This window comes from Chenopodium quinoa, unplaced genomic scaffold, assembly GCF_001683475.1.
Source record: "Chenopodium quinoa cultivar QQ74 unplaced genomic scaffold, ASM168347v1, whole genome shotgun sequence".
NCBI lineage: Eukaryota > Viridiplantae > Streptophyta > Magnoliopsida > Caryophyllales > Amaranthaceae > Chenopodium > Chenopodium quinoa.
In genome coordinates this window covers 3,804,642-3,815,926 of record NW_018742263.1, presented here as the reverse complement: position 1 = coordinate 3,815,926, position 11,285 = coordinate 3,804,642, and positions in this window count along the sequence as shown.

The following is an 11,285-nucleotide window of genomic DNA, read 5'->3' as shown; positions in this document are numbered from 1 at the left end:
CTTTCACCAGTGTTTCGGGTGAAAACAATGGGACCTTGCCGAAGGTCCGCTGAAATGGAGAAGGCTGGATTCGGTCCAAGTTATGTTGGGCCGAAGGTTTCCTGCACAGTAAACACACGTAAACTAGCCTCGGGGGTGTTGCCGAGGAAGGCCCCTCCGATGCTAAAGTCAGTACAATGTGTAAGAAGAGGACACTATGCAAGAGAGTTTGTTGCTTGAGGCTTTTATGGAATATATCAGAATATATGAATGAACATATGAATATATGAATGAATTATCTATGAATGTATCAATATTGATGGCTTTTATACCTCATCATACATGGAGAGGTTGGGCCTTAGCCCAATTGGCTTGCTTTGTGGGCTGACCTTTGACTTTAGCACAATTGGAGAGTTGAACCTTGACCTTGGGCTTTTAATTGGATCATTTAGTGCTTAGACCCAATTGGACTAAATTGGACCCAAACAACTTGTCGCCCAGACCCGATTTGGAAGGATGACGGGTCGGGTTTGATTTAATTCAGAAAAGGAGGGAAGTAAATGATTTAATTAATCCAAAAATTTGAATTTAAACCGTAATTAATGAGATAACAACGGTTAAGGCAGATGATTGTGGAAGTTGGATGGATAATGGGCAGTTTAATCATAAGATCATGTGTTTAACGGTTACTTAGTGGAGTATTTAAGAGAAATTAAAAGGCAGACTCCTCGTATCCCATTCCTGGAGATATAAACAGAGGCGCGTCATCTCTCCTCACTTATTCACCAACACAAACCCATAATTCTCGAGAGAGAAACCAAGAACCCGCATCAAAACTTCGCAAATTCCCCGAGCATTAAGCTTAGAAACTGAGACTTGCCACTACGAACTCGTAAATCGGCAACTTTTGCTTCAGATTAAGGTAAATTCCTTTGATTTCAGTTTATTTTTCTTCGAATTCGAACTCCTTCCCCTTTTCTTTCGACTTTTTTCTTCGAAATAATCAATGGCAAGAGGAGTTAGAGGTAGAGCCCGTGCTCCAAGAAGAGCAAGGCCGATTCCCGATCCTAGGAACAGGATTGGGACCTGGAATGGACAAAGGCCAGAGTCTGACCCTGCTGAAGGGATTAGGGCGACTCCCCTTTCCTCGGCTCTCCTCAGAGAACGGAGGAGCCGAGCGCTTCTGGACGGGATGATGAAGTTCCCGCTGTCCTTTGGGATATCCTCCCCGGGTTTTCAGAATGGGAGAATGCCGAAGTTGCTTCGGCCATGATAAAGAACCGCCCCTACCCATGGTGGGTGGAGAATGCCGATCAATATCGATTTTCCGAGCAAATTGAGTTGCATTACGGCATTTTTGAAGCTGATGGGTATTGGTGCCGAATGCCCTCGGCATCCGATAGAATCCATCATCCACCCCCGGGGTATGTGGGGGTGTACACAAGACAGCTTCAGTACGGGCTGAGGTTCCCTTTGGACGTATTCGTCCGAGACTTGCTGATCCATTACAACATCTCTCTATGTCAGTTAACTCCCACCAGCATCCGAAGGGTGATGACATATTTATGGGTATGCAAGTTCTTCAAGTATGTGCCGAACCTGCACTGCTTCAAAAAGCTCCATCGGCTAGTGCCAAATATTCAAAGTGGGCACGGAAGCCATGGTTCTGGGTGGTACCGGATTGAGTCCCGCCCCAATACCTAACCATGTGGCCAAAACGACTCTTCAGACAAGGACTGGAGAGGTCCATGGATTTGGGTTAGGGCACCCACAGATCCGGGCCACCCTTGCGTCTTCAGCGCTCCCCGGTACCTCGCTGAGCCTGATCCCGAAATGGGAAGTCTAGGTCCCCCCGCAGATAACGGGGCGGATCCGAACCTTGATCAGCAACATATCTTCGGCAAGCTGCCGAAACCGGGGGGGCAGTGGCCGAATGCAGCATATCCCGGAGACTTGGCTCCCCAATACGCATTACGTTTTCCAAGAGAACATGCTAGCAGCTGTTGGCCTTCAGCCGAAAGTTTAAGGATGGTAAGCTTCTTCGGCTGGGGCCGAGGCTTTTTAACTATCTCTTTTTTCTTCTCTCGCTTCGCTTTTTTATGTTGTGCCAACCTATGTGAACTAACCTTTCCCCCTTCCTTTTTCAGAGCGGACGAGACCAACGTTGGCATTAACTACGCTCGTCTTGGTGTCAACCGAGAACGAGTTGTAACTGAACGGGCCCCGTCTATCACTGAGCCGAGGCATAGGGAAGTTCATCTAGACTCTTCCCACTTCCAAATTGAGGTTGTTGCTCTGTATCAGAGGCAGAAGCCTTGGTGGAAGAAGAGAGACCCCTGGTTTCAGCTGCTGGACGAAGAAGCTGAAGCTGCCCGTACAGCCGAAGAGGTTGCACGGGTTCTCGAAGCTTGCGAAGGAGGAGAAGGGTCCTCCAGAGCTGCTGAAGCAGAAGTTGCAGCTAGAGCAGCTGAAGAAGACGAGGCTTTGCTGAAGACCTCGGTGAGCTTTCAGACTTAACTTTGTCTTTCTTTTTTCTTTTCTTCTTTTTTTTTTTTTTTTTTTTTTTTTTTTTTTTTTTTTTTTTACTCACATTCTTCCTCCCCCTGTCTGTTACAGTCTGAAGAGAGTAACAGACATAGAGAAGGGAAAACTCCTGTTCGTCCCGAAGACCAAATACAAGGAGAGTCTTCAGACTCAGATATGGACGAGCAGCCCCTTCTGAAAAGGCGCCGAAGGATGGCCATCATCGGCCCTCATGACTTTCAGCGGAGGCCGATGACCATCGGCGTTGCAATAAGGGAACCCGAGGAAGGTAATGGATCGCCGAGGGTTCCCCGGCCACCACCCCAATCACCTCAAAAGACCCCTCCGCCACCTCCTGAGATGGAGGTGGATCAGAGAACTCCCGAATCTAAGGGAGCGGTCCAAGAAGAAATTAAGGAGAGTGCTGCTGAGCACGAAAACAAGGTTGTCGTGATGTCCAGTGCTGAGGGCTTCACGGCAGACATCGCAAGAGAGGTTGAGGCTTTCGTCCTCACCCCTGAAGAAGAGGAGGTCATAGTAATTGACTCCTCTGAGAAGGATGATGCTGAGCCATCCAAAGCTAATCAAGCTCCATCGTCATCCTTCCCTTCCTTCCAGACTCTGCAATCTGGAGAAATGGGTTTCTCGGCCCCCCGAATTCCAATCCCAGACCACATCTGGGACCTCATATGGGGTCAGAACCGAGAAGGAGCTGCAGCCTACTTCGGCGATTTTGCTGGCTTGTCCGAAGTAGATAGGGCAAGGATCTGGTCGCTGAAGGCCACTGCTGGGATGGGTGAATCCAGCAGATCAGTTCCTGACCCAGCCAGGTCTAACCAACTGCTGATGATGCAGGTAATTTTCCTTGTCTTCATTTCCTCTGAAATTCAGCTCTATTTTTATTATTATAAATATATATATATTTTTTTTTATTTATTATTTTTTTTTGTCTTCCTGTTTTCAGTTCGTGCACAATCAGACTCTCACTGTAGAGCTGATAGATACCCTACAAGATAGGGTAGACGCTGCTGTGCACGACAAGAAGGTAGCTGAAGAGGAATTAAAGCTTGCTAAGCTGAAGCAAGCAGCAGCTGAAGAGAAGAAGCAGAAGGGTGAGGAGTATGAGAAAAGAGCTGCTGAAGCCCTCAAAACCTTCTGCGACGCTATGGAGAAGGAAGTTTTTCCCCCACTGATGGAAGGGGAAAAATTCCTCCAGGAGCATATGGGAGTGGACGTCTCCAAATTCAAGGCTGTTGTTGAGAGCCGTATTCAGGAAGGAGCTGCTGCACTAGCTGAAGTGCAGCAACGTCTAGAAGCTCTTGAAGCCAGCCGAATGGCTGCTGAAGAGCTGCTCCAGGCCAAAGATGTCCAACTCTCAGAGGCTGCTGCTGCTGCCGAAGCTCAAAGAGCTAAACTCCATGAGGCTGAGGATCAACTGATGACCAAAAAAGTTGAAGTGGCCCAAGCTCAGACAAAGGCTTCCCAAGTTCAGCAGGAGCTGAATGAGCTGAAAGGTTCCTCCTCCAAGCTCGCTGATGAGCTGAAGAAATCCAAGGAAGACTTGGAGGAGACCCAGAAGAAGCTGGCTGATGCTGAGGCTCTACTCAAAGTCCGTGTCTATACCCAAGAGGAATATGAGATGGGTTTCAGAAACGGGTTCAGAGTATGCCGAAGAGTCTGCCTTCATGCTGAACCGAAGCTGGACTGGTCTAAATGTGCTGAATGGGTCCAGAATCCCGAAGACCGTCATATGAAGTATGCAACTCCAGTCGAAGCTGAAATTCCTAAGGCTGAGGAAGCCGAAGAGGAAGCTGAGAGAATGGAGTTGGAAGCTGAACAGAGGGAAAGGGAGGCTCGGCAGAGTGCAAAGCCCGCTTCTTCTGCTGCTGGGGCTGAGGCCACCATGGGGCTCAACGCTGATCAGTCTGATCCTCAGGCTGAAGCATAGGAACTCGGGCAGTCGTCTTCAGAATCTTGCGGTTCATCATGTGCTTAACTTTAGACTTGCCGCTTTCTAAATTTTTTGCCTTGTTTTTTGCTTCAGCTTGCCTTGTCGTACAACAGTTTATTTTTTTTGCTTATGTATGTATTTCGGCAGCTGTTATTTTCCGCTTGTGGGCGGCTGCCGATACAGTTTAATTGAACTTGTAGCTCAATTTCTGAGCATGAATTATTAATCTGATGCTCTTTTCTTCAGTTGCTTTGTTTTTGAATGCTTTACTGTTTCTGTTTCTTCAATTCTGCCGTACATACTTGCACTGAGAGTGCTTCTCGCCCCCCAGAAATTGAAGTATGACTTCCGCTGAATAAGCAATTTCTTCACTTCTTCAAAATGGGTATCCGAAACACAGGGCCAACTGAAGGCAATGCTTCTGGGATACAAGTCTTACTGAAGATTGACTTCATCTGAAAGTTGGATATCCGAAACACAGGGCCAACTGAAGGCAATGCTTTGGATATTAGCTTTCTGGGATACAAGGCTCAGTTAAGGCAATATCCCAGAATTGTCCATGGACTCATGTCTTTGGAGAACAAGTCTTACTGAAGTTTGACTTCAGCTGAAAGACCAGTGTTCTTTAAAAAGACGAGTTTTGTCAGCCATCTGAAACCCAGTTACCCGAAGGCGAAGGTTTCAGACGAGGCTGATTTAAAAATTTTCAACTGTTGCTGTTATCCTTGATTTTCTGTCTATCTTTGAAAAAATGGATACCCGAAACACAGGGCCAACTTAAGGCAATGTTTCGGATAATGGCTCTCTGGGATACAAGGCTTAGTTAAGGCAATATCCCAGAATTGTCCATGGACTCATGTCTTTGGAGAACAAGTCTTACTGAAGTTTGACCTCAGCTGAAAGACCAGTGTTCTTTAAAAAGACGAGTTTTGTCAGCAATCTGAAACCCAGTTACCCGAAGGCGAAGGTTTCAGACGAGGCTGAATAAAAAACCCTTAAAGAGTAGATAGAACAAAGAAAATTTTGGAAGGATAAAAAGTTGTAAACATTTATATAAATGGCGGCTCCAAGGCCTTTCATTAGTTCAAAATGTACTTACAAAGATTGTTCTGCCCCGAAGGGTTCACACATGGTATTTTTTCAGTACATCAGCGTTCCAGTGATTTTTCAACTCAGTTCCATCCAAATGCCGAAGTAGGTATGTCCCTGGCTGAAGCTCATCATAAATTTCATAAGGTCCTTCCCATGCAGCTGAGAGTTTCCCATGGATTCGGCCTTTCTGAACTGCAGCAGCATTCCGAAGGACAAGGTCTCCAATTTTGAGAGGCCTTGCATGGACCCTTCGGTTATAAAATTTGCTGATTCTCTGCTTATAGGCGGCCATTCTATCTCGGGCTGAGTCTCTTACTTCGTCGAGGAAATCGAGAGATTCCCTCATCAGTCACTCATTCTCAGCCGAGAAGTGGTGCACTCGAAGGCTCTCAGAGCCAATTTCCACTGGAAGGACGGCTTCGGCACCATACACCAGTTCAAAAGGTGAGTGGCCCGTTGCCTCTTTTTCAGTTGTCCGAAGGGACCAAAGGGTTCCAGGGAGCTCCTCTAGCCATTTGGACTTTTGATCTTCCACCCTCTTCTTGAGGGCATTTAAGATCTGTTTATTTGCAGCTTCGGCTTGTCCGTTACTTTGCGGGTGGCATACCGCTGAATATGCCAGTCTGATGCCGAACTGATCTGTATACCGCTTCAGCGGTAAGTTATCAAATTGCCTCCCATGATCGAAGACAAATACTCTCGGGATGCCAAAGCGAGTGATGATATTCTGCCAGATAAATTTTCTGACAGTTTGCTCTGTAATGTTCGAGGCTGCTTCGGCCTCGATCCATTTACTGAAGTAGTCGACACCAACTATCAGCCATTTTTTCTGGTACACAGCCTCTGGAAATGGTCCCAGTATATCCAGTCCCCATTGGGCAAACGGGAGTGGATTAAGGATCGGCTGAAGATCCCTTGCTGGCTGATGGATAACTGGAGCGTATTTTTGACATTTTTCGCATTTCCGAACCAGCTCCTTAGCATCTGCGATCATGGTGGGCCAGTAATATCCAGCCCTCAATGCCTTGTGGGCTAAGGTTCTTCCCCCAATGTGGTTCCCACAGATGCCGAGGTGAATCTCCCGTAGGATATAATCTGCATCTGTTGGTCCAACGCATTTCAGCAATGGGGCTGAGAAGGACTTTTTCAGAAGTTCCCCCCTGAAGACAATGAACCTAGAGCTGGTTCTCTTCATCTTGGAGGCCAAAGCTTTATCTTCAGGAGTTTCTCCCCGAAGCTTGAAAGCTAGGATGGGGTCCATCCAACTAGGCTCTGGGTCATGCTTTGTCGACACTTCTCTCTCGACGCACTTCTACATATACAGATCTGTTCAGCTCGGTAAAAGATGAACTAGCAAGTTTGGAGAGTGCATCGGCTTGAGTATTCTGACCCCTTGGGATCAGCTGAACCTCAAAAGTTTTCAGCTCTGCAATGACTGATTTGATCTTGGCAAGATAAGCTATCATGGAGGGCTCTTTGGCCTCGTAGCTGCCGCTGATCTGATATGCAACTAGCTGAGAGTCTGTTTTTAAGCAGACATGATCGGCTTCCAAGGAGATGCACAATTTTAGGCCGGCGATTGCTGCCTCATACTCGGCTTCATTGTTCGAGGCCTTAAAAGAAAACTTTAGTGCATACTCAAAGGATTTGCCCTCGGGAGAAGTTATCACTACTCCTGCCCCCGAACCGTTTTCGGTGGAAGATCCATCCGTAAACACGGTCCAGACTTTCTTTTCACTGTCTAGCGCTTCTTGGTATGAGCATTCGGCCAAGAAATCCGCTAGAGCTTGAGCCTTAATGGCAGCCCTCGGACGGTAGCTGATGCTGAATTCGGTGAGCTCAAAAGCCCACTTGGCTAGCCTACCAGATTTTTCAACCTTGCCGAGAACTTTTTCCAACGGCTGATCAGTTAAGACCACTATCTGATGGCAATCAAAATAGGGCCTTAGCTTCCGAGCAGCTACTACTACCGCGAAAGCAACTTTCTCGAGTAGAGGATAGCGAGTCTCGGCATCCGTCAGTGTATGACTGACGAAGTAGATCGGTTGCTGACTCTTACTCTCTTCCTTTAGCAATACTGCGCTGATGGTGGCTGGGCTAACGGCCACATATAGGTACAAAGTTTCTCCTTCAGCTGGGCTAGCCAGCGTTGGGAGTTGAGCCAGATGCTCCCGAAGCTGTTTAAAGGCGTCTTTTTGCTCTTCCTCCCAAACGAGCTCTTTTGTTTTCGGGAGTTTCAGGGCTTTGAAGAAAGGTAATCCCTTATTCGAAGCTCTGGAAATGAACCTCGAGAGGGCTGCCATTCTTCCGGTGAGCCGCTGAACATCCCGCTTCGTTTTCGGCTCAGGAAGGTCGAGCGCCGCTTTGACTTTAGAGGGATTGGCATCAATCCCCCTTTTGCTGACCATGAACCCAAGGAATTTCCCTGACTTCACGCCGAAGACACACTTCTTCGGATTCAGATTCATTTGATGCTTTCTCAAGGTGGCGAAAGTTTCAGCCAGGTCCTTTACATGGTCCTCTAGTTTTTTGCTTTTGACGATCGAATCGTCAACATAGACTTCCATGTTTCGGCCCTTTTGATCGGCGAAAACTTGATCCACCAGCCTTTGATAGGTTGCCCCCGCATTTTTCAATCCGAAGGGCATCATTTTGTAATTGTACACCCCAGCGTTCGTGACGAATGCTGTCTTTGCTCGATCGTCGGGGTGCATAAAGATCTGATGATACCCCGAGAATGCGTCCATGAAACTAAGCAAGGCATGGCCACTTGTCGAATCGACTAGCTGATCGATCCTCGGCAAGGGATAGAAATCCTTTGGACAAGCCTTATTTAGGTCCGTGAAGTCAACGCACATCCTCCGGGTACCATTGGGCTTCTGAACCATCACCACATTTGCCAGCCATTCTGGATATTGGCAAGGTTCGATGAATCCTGCCTCCAGTAATTTTTTGACCTCGGCTGCGATGTCCCGGTTCTTATTGGCGGAGTAATTCTGCTTCTTTTGCTTAACTGGTCGACACGTTGGGTCAACATTAAGCTTATGGGAGATGAGGTCTGAACTTATCCCGGGCATATCAGCTGCCGAGAAAGCAAACACATCTCTGTTGTCCCGAAGGAGCTGAATAAGTTCACAACGGGTGTTCGGATCAAGGTCCATCCCAATTGCTACACATTTCTCACCGTCTCCTTCGGCCAACTCAACTGTTTCAGTCTGTTGGTCCATGGCCATTGCCGATGGACTGGACTCTTCAGAATCTGGCCTGCTGCAAATGTCAGCAGGTGTCCCAGTCTTTTTGTTCTTCGGCTGGCTCTCTGAGTCTTGCGGCTCAGCTGAAGAGCTAGCCTTTTCCCTTTCGGGCCCTTTTTCTCTGGGCACAGATCCTTGGGCCGAAGCATTTAGGCCTTTTGGCTTTCTTGTGCTTGGCTCTCTTTCTTTTTCTTTCTCCTCCTCATCCTTGTCGTCATCTCGGCGACTACAGGATGGCTTGAGGTAGTTGCACCTTCGGGCGTCCTTTTGGTTGCCCTGTATCCTTTCGGGGAAGCCGGCGTCTGAGACGTAAATCATCAGCTGATGATAAGTTGAGACGACCCCTTGGATCTCGTGAATTATGGGTCTCCCCAAAATCACGTTGTACACTGAAGGAGCGTCGATGACCAAAAATTCAATCATGACGTTCCGGGCTGCCTCATCGTAACCGAGGGTGACAGGAAGTGTCACCTTCCCATCTGGATAAGTTGAAGCCCCATTGAACCCGGATACCGGGTAGGGTACCGGCATAAGGTGCTTGGGCTTCAGCTTAATTTGATTGTAGGCCTTTCGGAACAGAATGTTTGCTCCACTGCCACCGTCAACAAGGACCTTACTGACGTCGTGGTTGGCCACCGTGGCGATGATCACCAACGGATCCTCGTGAGGGAACGTAATCCCCCGGCAGTCGGCGGCTGTGAACGTCATGTTCGGCACCGGCGACTGGGGAGATTGAATGTCAGCGTTGTTCACCTGGTGAGTCAAAGCTCTAAGGTGGCGCTTGTGCTCCCTCCGAGAGTATATTCCTCCCGAGACAACATTGATCGGAGGGAATTTCCCCTCCGATTTTTTACTGTTTTTTCCGGGGGAAGTCGAGGTCCTGCCGAGGGTCCTTTGCTGACCTCTCGGATTCTTTTTTCTCGCGGTGATCCGCGATGTATTTTTTCAAGTATCCCTTCCGGACCATGTCCTCTATCTGGTCCTTCAGTTGGATACACTCCTCAGTGTTGTGTCCCGAAGACTCGTGGAACTCGCACCACTGATTTTTATTTTTTTCGCTTATACCACTCTGGGAGTGGTCTCGGCTTTCGGTAACTCTGCTCCTCCTTCGTCACACTGTAAATTTTGGCGCGTGGAAGAGAGAGCGGAGTGTAGGACTCGTATCTGCCTGTGTATGAGGCAGATCTTTCCTTCTTTGGGTCGATGGCCAAAGATTGCTCCGGGGCCTTTGACTTTCCCTTTGCCTTATGGCCTTGGCCTTCAGACAAGGGTATTTGTCTCTGTTTCCCTCCCCCGAATTGAGGTTGGGTTTTCGCTTTGTTCCATTCTTCGGCTCGGATGAACTTATCCGAAGCATTAAGAGCTTCCTCCAAGGTCTGCGGGGTATGCATGACCATGAAGTCTAGGAACTTTCCGGGCTGAAGGCCATTCTGCATTGCGAAAACGGCTAGCCCCTGGTCCAGCTGGGAGACGCTTGATGACTCGTTACTGAAACGGGTCAGGTAGTCTCGGAGGCTTTCGGTTTCCCCCTGTTGCAGACTCATGAGCTCTGCGGTAGTCTTCTCTCGGCGGTTTGCCGTGGAAAACTTGCTCCTGAACTTGGAGGACAGATCATCCCACCCTGTTACGGAGCCTTGCCTTACTCCCTTGGAGATCCACGCTTGCGCGACCCCCTTGAGAGTGGTTGGGAATATTTGCACCAAGTCGCCTCGGATCTGGGGCAAAGATGCATATGAGTCTCATACGAGGCCACGTGATCCTTCGGATCCATGGTCCCGTCATATGTGATGTGGGACGGTATTTTAACCGTGGGTACGCGCTCTTCCAGTATCCATTGCTCGAATGGTGAACTGGCGGGTAGCATAACGGCCTTGCCCTTGTTCCTGGCCGAAGGGACCGCGCTCCGCTCTCTTAGAGAGGTAGGAGTGGTTTTCGTCCCTGGCTGGGAAGTCTGGGCCTCGGCTGCAGGGAACGAGAGGCGACTGCGCACGCTCGGTTCCTTGCCGCCGAGTCGGTCAAGGACGCTTCTGCGAACAGTCTCAGGTTCTCGGTGAGTAGATTCTGGCCGAGAAGCTGAGCTGCTGCTCTTATGCGCTTCTGGTCTTTAGGATGAGGATCCTTTTAAAAATTGAGGGTTCTTTTTCCTCTGTTTTTCATTTTTCCAGGAATCCTCCTCCCACTCTTCCAGTTCCCGGAAGGAAGGAAGCTTCCCACCATCATGGTCTAACTTCCTCCGCTGATGCCGGGTATGCGGAGGAGTTCGATCACGAGGTGGTGGCATATTTTGTGCCCTCATCGCCTCCATGAGTACTGCCAGCACTCTTGCCACCTCTTCCGAGCTGGGCCCCGTCAAAGGGGTCCTCAGCCGAGTGTGGGAATGAGGGCGCGCAGCCGATGGTTGGCTTTGGGACACTGAATGTGTCCTATGATTGGACTCACCCCTGCTAGACCGAGAGTGACCCGGCCTATAATGAGAGTCATGAATTACG